At 45.3% G+C, this 12172-nt stretch overlaps 1 protein-coding gene across 5 annotated transcripts in view; it reads right to left on the minus strand.

The window, feature by feature from the left end:
• The window catches only part of RGS8 (regulator of G protein signaling 8), a 132557-nt gene that overhangs the window by 29032 nt on the left and 91353 nt on the right, over positions 1-12172 (minus strand). The window lies entirely within an intron of this gene.

Raw genomic sequence — 12172 nt, forward strand, 5'->3', positions numbered from 1 at the left:
AAAGCTGCCTCCCTCTGCACCCAGAGGCTGTGCAGGGGGCAGCGAAGCCGTAGGTATTAACTCTTTCCGGCCACCAATGAGCTGAAAATCAAGTGTCCAGGGGGCCCTCTTCTAATGAGCTCTGCTGCTGGCTGAAGGCTGGTTGCTGCTCAGGGAGCAGGGAGCATAAAGATCTTGCCCCAGACAGCTGCTGACAGCAGGAGCCAAGCCGAATCAAATCTCCTAATGAGCCAGGAGGAGGGGGGCTGTCTTGCTGGGTGTGATGTGATGTGATAAATGCAGAGAGCAAGAAAGCTACGGGGCAGGTCACACATCTAAATTCCACCCCCTTTCTCCCAATTTCTATTGTGCTTCACTACCAAGCCGAACCACACAGCCCTGAAATTACCCCCTCTGCCACATCTCAGCTGTCCCCCTTACTCTACGAAGGCACTTCTCCCCCGTCCGTCTCTACTCCCACCCCCCAGCACCAAACACACCATCACTCCTGACTTCTTAATGAGAAATTTCCACCTCTTCTGCCTCCTTAAAACATGTATATTTCCAATTCTGCTGGCTTTTCCTACAGTGGAAATTCACCTCTCTCCCTCATCCATCACCTAGCAACTTCCCCCTACTTGCATTTGTTATGGAGTGAGACTTTTCCCTTTGTTCTGCCCAATCTGCACATTATCCCTATTTTTCTGTCTTCTGCATTTTTTGTCCTTCCAAACCACCTTACCCACATGGACCTTCACACTGTCTGGTTCAGTTCCAGAAGGAGGACTCCTTCTTCCTGCTTGCCCTAGTACAGTAGTTCTCTGAGTATCCACCCCCCCCCCCCCACCCTCCACCAGCAGCTGTCAGCATCACCTGGGAATGTGTTAGAAATGCAAATTCTCAGGCCCAACCCCCAGACCTACAGAATCAGAAGCCCAAGGGATGGAACCCACTCTCCCAGGTGATTCTGATGCATGCTAAAGTTTGCAAACTGCTACCCTGGGACAAAGCTGACCTTCTCCACATTCTACTCTAGTCTCTAAGGCTGGATCTCCTGCTCCCACTCAGGAACTAGCTCCAAGCGTACCGAACCTTTGCCGCAAGTCATATCGGACACCCAGAAGGCAGCATTTGCTACAGGCAGCAGAAATCTCTATGGAAGGTGATGGCTTTATAATAAAAATATTAGATTCCATTTGTTTAACCTTTCATAATGTGGAAAGCATGTTCGTGTATTGTTTCTCAACAATCCTATTCCATAGTCAGAGTATTAATCTCCCCAAGTTACAGATGAGAAGATTGAGGCTAGAAAAGGTAGCATGCCTTTTTCTAAGTGACACAACACGTCAGGGGCAACTCAAGGACCAGACTTGTTTTCTTAGAACTCTTACAGCAGAGCTTTCCCTACTACGTCATGCTGGGACCGAATCCCTGGCAGGTCTGTTGGTGCAGAACCCATATTCTCGCAGTGATAGGAGTATGCCTCAAGCACACACTGACGAAGGATGAAATAAAAAGTCTGATGCTGCCTCCACAGTGACTCATTGTCTCTCTCTGGAAATGTCCACAGTGTGCCTCTGTTAGGTAAATGGAACTTCGTGTTATAAAATGAGATGCAAGAGAAATGTTTTCCATTCCTCAAAATCCCTGTCTTGAACCCTGATGCTACCTGGGGTTTAGAATTTAAGCATAGGGGGTGCCTGGGTGGCTAAGTTGGTTGAGCGTCTGACTCTTGGTTTCGGCTCAGGTCCTGATCTTGCGGCTTCGGGGGTTCAAGCCCCGCATCACACACACTCCATGCTGACAGCAAAGAGCCTGCCTGGGATTCTGTCTGTCTGTCTCTCTCTCTCTCTCTGCTCCTTCCCTGCTCGCTCTCTCTCTCTCTCGCTGTCTCTTGCAAAGCAAATAAATTTTTGAAAAAAGAATAAGAATTGAAGCATAAAGAGAATCCTTTGCTTCTAGACATCTTCTTGATACATGGCAACCGTAAGAAATAGGTTCACATATAAACTGTGAATACGGCCCATTGATAAGCACTTCCCTAATCCAAGAGAAGTTATTCCACAAGGTGGATCCTCCCCGATTCCATGCATACAGCCTTTTTTTAACAAGCACTCAGTATGTGCCAGACATTGTGCTCAACGTTGCACCGCTGCTGTCTTATTTAACTCTCACAACAAACTTACAAGGCTGACATTTTTATCGTCCCCATTTTACAGATGGAGAAACAGAGACAAGTCACTTAAAAGTGGCAGAGCTGGTGCCTGATACCAAACTTCCTGTTTCCAACCCTTGCTATGCCCCTTGCTTTTAACACAAAGGTAGTATCATCGTGGGACTCCTCTTCTGGTGCTAAAATTGTGAGATAACGGCCTCCTCCAAGTCCCAGGCTGCCCCATCTGGCATCCAGGATTGAAAAGCACTGAGGAGTTAGGGCAGGACTGCAGATGGGCCCAAGTCTCACGTGGGGGCTGACTAGTATTAACTTGGCATCAGAATCTTCAATTAGCCATTGGAGAAATGATATAGTCCTAGGAAGTCAATAAGCCAACCCAAGTGTTTAAGGAAAGATAGAATCATTAATAAAAATGTAAGGAACAGCAGGAATATAAAGAGCTAGGACATGCATCTAACATGAGTAAAAAGAAAAAATTAGGGGCACCTGGGTGGCTTGACCAGTTAAGCCTCCGACTCTTGATCTCGGCTCAGGTCACAATCTCACGGTTTGTGGGTTTGAGCCCCTCATCAGGTTCTATGCTTACAGCACGGATCCTACTTAGGATTCTCTCTCTCTCTCTCTCTCTCTCTCTCTCTCTAAGTAAATAAATAAACTTAAAAAAAAAAAAGAAAAATGAAAACTAGTCCAAACTTTTTTTTTTAACCCAAACATTCCTAAACATCAAAGTGTAACTACACCGTACCCTAGTTTGAGAAGCATAGACCTAGTACAGGGTCCCTCTCAGGGGAGGACTCTAACTTAATCTTTCTTCCTATAGAGGCAGGTACACTAGGCATTCCAGCGAGGGCAGGGTGGGGGGCTCAGCAGAGCGGAGGGGGTCCACATTTGGGCATGGTCTCCTCTCCTGAAGGAGAGAGACAGGGAAGGGCACGCAGGGAGGGGTAGTAGTGACAAAGGCACTCACCTACTTGTACTGTTTCCCCGGGGTTAGAGCCCTGGATTCTCTTCTGGTCACTGCTCCTGAGTTGCTGGCTGCAGACTCAGCATAGGACATCTCAGCCGGGACACAGGGTTTTTCCCAGGAAAACAGGCATCACAAGCCCTGCTCTCACTCTGAGTTTCTCACTCTTCCCTGCCCCTCTCAGCTCTTCTCCCTCTCCGTTTGTTCCTCCTGGGAAACCCAACCTCTGGCAACCGTGCTTCAGTCCTGCCTCTTTTCCAGAGGACAGCCAGACAACTCCATCCCCCTTAGACTCTGCAGATGCAACTGTGTCCGAAACAACCTCCTTTCCCTCCAAATCCTCCCTTCCTGCTGGGCTCCCTATGCTTGCTCATGACAGTGCTCTGTCCTAGCCCCAGGGTAGTGAGTATAGGTATTTCTGGCTTCTTTTTCTCTTGCCCCGTTGAACTGATTTTTAAAACTTCTCATTACATTTCTGAACTATTTCTTAACTTTATCCCCTCTCATTCATTGACACTGCCGTTCAGAGGTCATTGGGCACCCAGCTTGGTGCATTCCTCTTCCACTCCCTCCTAAGTAGTTGATCTTCCTGCCCCCATTTCGATGCCTCCCCCCACCCCCCATAAACCTCATGGCACACTACACTACCACCAGAGTGACCCACTGAACAGGTACCATAAAGTGAATCGTCTCTATAGTCATTTTCGATGGGCTTCATTGTGGCAATGTGTCCTACCTGACATCCTGACAATTTGGTCCCATTTGCCTATCCGGTCTTGTATCCCATTGTGCACACACATGTGCCTGATTCCTCTGCTGCCTCCTCTGCCCAGAATGTTCCCCCCACACCCTGGATCTACCCTCTTAATTCCCAGTTCCTTCTCTCAACCCAATACCTCCAAAATAAAAATTCTTCTTTCCAAAGCTTTTTCAGAACACCCTCAATCAGAAAAGGAATCCCTCCATCCCAACACCACCACATTGCCGTGTGACTCTGACAGCCCCCATCACAGTCTATAGTTTATCCTTGTGATTTATGTTTTCCGATCCTCCCAAATGACTACGTGTTCCACAAAGACAGACTCTCTGACTTACTCCCCTTGCTATCAATTCTCATTGCCTCGTCTGAAGCAGGTGTTTAATAAATGTCAGCTGGATTTGATTTTGAGCTCATAAAAAAAAATTCTGAAAAATCACCGAGGATTCCTTATGGCGCAAACACTTTGGACTACCACAGTCTCAGGGTCAAGACTGCAGTCAGCCTAACGCTAACGACGCTCAGGGGCAGCAGCATGGGTATTTGCGAACTATTGTTCCCAACAGTGCAGTCAGGGCAGGGTGGAATTAATCAAGAGCAAAAGGAGCACCTGGCATTGTCACACAGGCCACAAAAATGTAATTAAATTGAAGATAAAGGGAATTACAGTCTGCAATATAATATTTTTAAAAGCCATGTTAGTAGAGGAGGAGGTTTACTGCCAAATGCCCCCTGTGTGTTTATTTAATCAACATACCACCTAAGACAGTGCCACATTAAAAGCTTTTAATGAAACAGTCATTCAGATATTAGATTTGAATTCTGGTCAGCATGCTAAAGCTCTTCCACAAATCTTTTAAAAGCAATTTCCACTCTGTAGCTTCCTAGTAACAGCAGAAACATGAATCAACATATGCTGCATTGATTTGGGGTTTCCATGGAGACTGGAAGGACACAGGGAAGGGAAGGACAGAAAGAGGCCACTCGGCCCAAAATTCTACTTAAAAAAAAAAAAAATACGTCTCGATTTCATCCCTCTGAGTATTAGCAGCCTCATTTCCTGCTCATCAGTTCAAGCATCCAGATATTTAATTTGTAATAAGTCTGCTCAACTTCTCACGAGGAATATCAGAGGGGATGCGGAAAGAAGTCAGCAAAGGTGTGGGCCCATGAGGTTTGCACAGAGACCCGAACGAGCACAGGATCTGGAATGAGAAGAAAAGACCTCTGGTCCTAACTCTGCGTCAACTAGCTCCATGACACTCACTATCCTAATGTGGTCTTAGCTATGTGGTCACTAACATCATGAAGATAAAGGGAATTACTGTCTGCAATATAATATTTTTTAAAAGCCATGGTAGTAGAGGAGGAGGTTTATTGCCAAATGCCCCGTGTGTTTATTTAATCAACAGAGCTTTGAATTTTGATTTCTTCTCCCATAAAACACAAATGAACTGTCCTGTTTATTTTTCAGAGTGGCTATAAGAAAGAAAAGGATCCTATAAAGGATCCTATAAAAAGGATGTGGGAAGGAAGATGCCTTGCAAATTCTAGTCCACTGTATGCCCTACCACAGATGGTCCCCGACTTATGATGGGTCCACCTGAGATTGTTCCCCTTATGACTGTGTGACTTTGCTGTGGTGAGAAAGGGACACACATTAAGTGGAGACCAGACTTCGTGTTTTGCATTCTGCTCTTTTTCTCAGGCTGGTGATACGTGGTAGGATGCTTGCTCATGATCCTGCACAGCGGCAGCCGCGAGATCACAAGAGTCAACAACTAATACCCTTACAACCAACCTGTATGCTTACAACCATCCCGTGTTTCACTTTCAGTGCAGTACTCAATACATTATATGAGATGTTCGACACTTGATTATAAAATGGGCTTTGTGTTGGATGATTTTGCCCAACTGTAGCTAAAGTAAGTGTTCGGAGCATGTTTAAGGTAGCCCAGGCTAAGCTATGAAGTTCGGTAGGTTAGATGTATCAAATGCATTTTTGACTTAGGATATTTTCAACTTATGATGAGTTTATCAGGACATAACCCCATCATAAGTCAAGGAAAATCTGTATTATACTTGGTGATACTCTGGACTTCTCTTTAAATAGAATTTTGCCAGGGGTGCCTGGGTGGCTCAGTCAGTTAAGCATCCGACTTCGGCTCAGGTCATGATCTCACAGTTCGTGAGTTTGAGCCTCGAGTCGGGCTCTGTGCTGACAGCTTGGAGCCTGGAGCCTGCTTTGGATTCTGTGTCTCCCTCTCTCTCTGTCCCTCCCCACTTCACACACTCTCTCTCAAAAATAAATAAAAATATTGAAATAGAATTTTGCCAGCAAGTAAGTATATATGTCTTTTTAAAAAAATCGATTTTTTTAAAAAAATTGATTTAGTGGGGAGTATACTGACCTGGAAAAAAGAAAAGTGGGTTGGACAGGCCTGAGTTTCAATCCCTACTCTGTAATTTTCCAGATCTGTGACTATGGGCACATTACTCCTCCTGAGTCGTTTTCATCACAGGTAGAATGAAGATAACAGTACCAAAGCTGTAGGCTTATTAGAGGATTGTTACATGGATTAACCGAGTGGCTCGAGCAATGCTTGGCAAACGGCAAACGGCAAATGAGTGTGTAATGTGAGCCACGATCATTAGCCGTCTCGTCTGTTTCGTCACCTGTAAAATGGGAATTAGGATTCCTACTACTTCCCTACTTCACATAGGGGATTACTTGGATGACATCTGCCCACTATTTGATACACTGTTCGGGAAAATGCCCTAAATGAATACAACGTTGTTATTAAAATATTCATGTGTACTACCTGCTAACCGAGGTGACACAAAAATGTATGAAACACGTTTGTGAGGCTTTTCAAGCGTCTTGGTGGATAGGGGGTTACATGTGTCTCTGGTACCTTTTTCATTCTCTTTTGTTCCTCTTGAGCTCTCATGTGTCTCCTTACCACTCACTGAGCCTTTTCTGTCTTCTTTTCTTTATTCACTATTGTTATGCTTCTCCTTTTAAGTGTATCTAGAAGGAATTTTAAAATTAAACTTCAGAAACTTTGGAGTCTAATGCAATTGTTCCTTAGGCCTCCTAAAATTAAATGGTACACCAACACGGGGCAAAATGACACAAAATGAAATGTTATAGGGATTTTAGGAATTATAGGACTGTTCCTCCAACAATGGTCACCAGTGTTAGATGTGTGTGTGTGTGTGTGTGCGTGTGTGTGGACACACGCACACACACACACACACACACACATATCTATCTATCTATCTATCAACCAAATGCAATATGTGGAGTTTATTTTGGACCCTGATTCAAATTTAAAACCATAAAATATTACAAGAAATTTAAGCACTGATTAGATATTGATATTAATGTGATATTGAGGGGTTTTTTTTCTTAAGCAACTTATTATATAGAAATACATTCTGAAATATTTAGAGTTGAAATAATATGTTATCTGGGAATTGCTTCAAAATCATTTAGGGTGGATGGGAGTGCAGGGTGTTGAAGCTGGGAGGTTATACACAGGTGTTCCCTGTTCTATTCTCTTGTGTATATTTAAAATTGTGCATAAAACTGTTTTAAATAGTGTGACCACTGACAATATATGCTTCAGTAAAATAAGCCTATGAAGTGTAAACTATTAGTGCAAGAAAACTGAAATACAGAAAGAGGCAATTTGAATAGGAATTGATTTCCTGTATTGTAAGTTTTCTTTCCCACGAATAAATCCATTTTCAGAAAAACCTTTTATTTGACTTCTATGGAGCAGTTGCCAAAATTCATAGAGGTTTCGAGGGGGTATGAGTCTTTGTTATCACCTACAGAAAGTAAACTTTAAAGACTTTGCCCAAGGTCACATTTCGTAAGGCATGGTCAGAACTCCAGCCCAGAGCTCCTGGGGTGGAATCCCGCCATATCCTTTCTTCCCACTGCTGAGCTGCCCATCTCCACAACCAGAATCCAGGACGGTAAGTAAGTCTTGGATCAGGATACAAATGACGACCTGTGTGCTTACCTCCCCAACCCTTCTTCATTCCTATTGTAACCTCAGCCTCAAACAGTGAACTTGGCTTTTACAAACTAGCTTCCCATTGGCCAGCTGGCTTCCATGAAGGCAGCTGAAGGGTGGGAGTCCACAGTGGAGGCAAAGAGAGGGCTCATGCAACACACACAATCCTTCACACACCCCTACCCTGATCTCCTGGTTCACCAAGATAATTGAGGCCTCAGATATGAAGTATCTCAAGCCCTTTCCCTGTCTCATCCCCTGCGATTCTAGCCACACTTACACACAACTTTCCTTCCTTCCCACCATTCATGGATGTGTCTACTCAAGGTAAATCCTTCCTCCTGTGGCCCTGAGCCCCTCCTTCCCATCTGCCCTGCTTTATCAACCCTGTACCTTTATTCTTTCCTTCTCCCATGTTATTCTATACTTATAAATAAAAATACTCTTTCATTACAAAAATATTCTCCCCTGGGGTGGGAGGTTCCTCCTTTTGTCAGCAAAGCTCCCTGAAAGAATTTCCTGTTTCCCCACTTCCTATCCCTTCCTCCATCCTTTGCAGTTTGGTTTCTATCCCTACCGCTCCCTTGAAAGAGCAACTTCCATATTGTGAGGTTCAGTGGTCCATGGTCCTTGTCTTCATGGACCTCTGGGTGCATTTGCTATGGTGGTGATTTAGTTTTGGCACCTCCACCCCCTTGACCTCCTTGGTCTCCTTTGCTGGCTCCTCCTCTGCCCACTCCATAATGCTGACATTCTCCTGCCCTCTAACCTTGGTTTCCTGCTCTTCTCTCTTTAAATGCTCCTTGGGCAATCTCATCCTCGCCTGTAGTCCCAACTACATTGGGTATACTGACCACTTCTGAATATTTTCCTCTAATTCTGGTCGCTCTTCCAATCATATAGATTCTTTACAGCCCATGGGTTGCTGAACATACCCGTCAGGTATCCCACAGGCACAACAAATAAAAATATGTCTAATAATTAACGATATCATAGCCCCTTCTTCTCCTGACCCATTTTATCCCCCACCCCACCCCCATCACCTTACATACACATACAAATCTTCCTCTGGAATTCCTGGTCTCAGTTTCTGACACCACCAACCACTGAGCAACTCAAGCACCAACAACTGAGCAACTCAGAAATAAGGAAGTAATTAGACACTACTCCCTTTTCTCTTATCTCCTATAGTCAACCAATTACCAGATCTTACTGGTCAAATCTCCCTCATCATTTTCACATCTGTCCCCTCCTCTCCATCCTTACTAGTACTGCCCTGCTACATGTCCCACTTGTTCATCCCTGGTTCTTGTCCTCGTTGTCTTTGGTATCTGTGATCAACCTACCCCCTTAACTTCAGCTCCATTTTGCAGCCATAGTAACCAGTTTAAATCACAAATATGACTACATTCACTTCTCCTCACAACCTATAAGCCCCCTGGCCTATGGATAAAGTTAAACATCCTAACACATGAGCTCCCCAAGAGCTGGGTCCCACCTGCCTCGAGGGCCACCCACCACTCCCCTGGTTTGTTTTTCATGCTCCAATGACTCCATGTGGTTCACAATCTTGAGCGCATACCACAGGCTCCACATCTCTGGGCCTCGTTCATGCCTTCTCATCCTTCAAATTGCACTTCAGGACCACTTCCTCCAAGCAGCCTCCCCTGCACACCCAGATTCCATAAGTGCCCTACCATGTGCTCCCAGACATGCTTCTGTGTATCAGAACATGGCCTGATCTGGTGCCTGCAACTCTCTTCTACTAATCAGACTCTTAGGTTCATCAAGGGCAGGAAAGTGTATTCATTCATTCATTCATTCATTCATCCATTTATTCAACTAACATTGAGGCATTTCCTGTGTGCCAAACAATGTACCAGGCAGAGTACATTACCTGTGCACATTATGTAAGTGAAAGCTGTATTTGCCATCTCTACATCTCCAACACCACGTACAGTGCCTGGCACCAAGAAGATGCTCAATAAACATTTGCTGAACCAGCCAGCAGACAAGTGAGTGAGACCATGTACAGAGTCATAGAAATGGTACAGGCTCCAGGATCTGGGGACAAGGGTTCACGTTCCAACTCTGCCCATTCATTGCTGGGTCATCTTGGCTGAAGACCTTGCTTTCTTATCTATGAAATCAGAATTACTAAGGCAATGCCAACCTCCTGTTTTACTGTAAGAATTCAGTGGGATATATAAGCAAACATGGATTGTACATTATTCAGTCTCATGAAAACATGAAGTCACACTGACGGTGTCAGTCACAGAGCAGAGGCCCAACACCAAATGGGTGTGGGGATGGAGGCTGCAGAGGAAGGGGCAGCAGGCCAGAGAGAGAGCGCAGCAGGACCTAGTTTTCAAAGCCCTGGGGCTGTGATGTAAGCACGAGGGACTGCCACAACTGAAATGTGTCTCTCTCCTCCTATCTTGTGGTGCCAGGGCGCTGGCTATCAATCTCTTCCCCTCCTTAGGCAGTAACAAAAGCTCTACCATTTGCCATCAGGGTCTACAGCTGTGGGCAGAAGGCAGCTTCGGCCCTCTCCCCTCCTCTGAATATAAAACAAGCTGTTTCTAATCCTCCATTTTCAATGACTTCAGCCAATGGCTTTCACCAGCTCCATTCTGGCCAGCCACTTAGAGTCACGCGAAAAGGAAACTCCTCATAGCCATCAGACCAGGGGCGGGCTCTGGTGCAGCAACAGTGGTAGAAATCAGTGGAGTGGAGCCCCGGCCTCCTCCAGGGACAGCTCTCCCACTGGGATCTGCTCCTACCTTCACAGAGCCCTCAGGGAAAGGAGGCAACTTGCTTTTGAGCCTGTGCTGGGCGCACATTAATGTCCGCGCTGGGGGCAGGAGGAGGCCCCAGGGCTGTGTGAGTGCACTCTGATGCACAAAGATGCCGAGCAGATTCTAACACTTTTCCTTGAGAGACAAGGCCTGGTCGGAAGAGGCCCTCTTCCTTCGAGGACCTTTTGTTGAAAAATCAGAAGCCTTTTGGAAATTCCATACACAGCACACTAGCAAAGGACCCGATGAGAAGGCTGAAGCTTCCTGGCCAGTGAAAAACATCCTAATCCCTGAGGCGCAGATGGGGAGCAAAGGAGCACTTCTAGCATCTCTGGAGGTGTAGATGTGTGGACCAAGAGGAAATAAAAGAGCACAAAACAGTCTGGGATAGGATGGGCAGCACAAAAAGTCTAAGCCATGAAGCCATCACACAAAACAAAGCTTACATTTATGTGGCACAATCACAACCTACAAATTGCTTTCACTTCTCTGGCTGAATTTGATCAGTTCTTAACCTCCTAGCCTCAATATGCTCTGGGAAGTCGAGAGGATTAAACAGCATCATGTAGGGAAATTACCTAGCAAAGGTGTCTGGCACATCTTGGTAGCTGGGAGCTACCATTATTCCTTCTAGTAGATCTCACAAAAACCTTTGGAAGTAAGCTGGGTGCTGATTATTGTGCCCATTTTACAGACTACAGAAGCAAAGTTGTTCAGTAGCCCTGAGTGAAGGGCCCATGGTAATTCCATTAATGGCCCTAGGGAGACTTGAACCCAGGACCACCAGGGCTTTCCCTACTCTATACAACATATCGGCGTGAACAGATCTTCATCACTGAGATCCACGTTTGGAGGCTTTTGTTAATGGAACTATGATGGGATTTGCTCAGCCATCCATCCACACTCTCACTCACTCCCCTAGGAGTACCTGGCATTTGTGAAATGGCTATCGTAGCTAAGGAACCATGATCTTCAGGTCAGAGTTAACTGACCCATGAAAGAAAGACCTTGGCTTCAGTATCAGACTTAATCCAACCAGACACATATTATGAGAAAGTTTTGCAATTCTTTGTGTATTAGGCACTGGGTGAATTTTTTTTTTTAAGTGACTAATGGAGCCGGTCCCCAGGGGTGGCTTAGTGACGCCTGGACACAGTGGACTACAGGGCTGTCTACATACTCTAACAGCCCTGTTCACCCCAGGCCCATGGACCTTCTCTAGGAAACCTACTCTAAGGACTGAGAAGAGAGCAAATGGTTAACAAAAACTAGTTTACGGGATTGATTCAGTGCTCACGGGGCTATCACTCCCAAAATAACAGCCATCGATAGCATAATATCACATTGCATGTTTACAGCTCTGAGCTTTTCCCAAACACTGATATGATCTCAGGATCACAGCTATCTCATTCCCCCACTTTCCAGCACCTCCTCCATCTTCCAAGAAAACCCTCAAGTTTTCCAAATCTG

The sequence above is a fragment of the Panthera pardus genome, unplaced genomic scaffold, assembly GCF_024362965.1.
Source record: "Panthera pardus isolate Hobbes unplaced genomic scaffold, ASM2436296v1 HiC_scaffold_21, whole genome shotgun sequence".
NCBI lineage: Eukaryota > Metazoa > Chordata > Mammalia > Carnivora > Felidae > Panthera > Panthera pardus.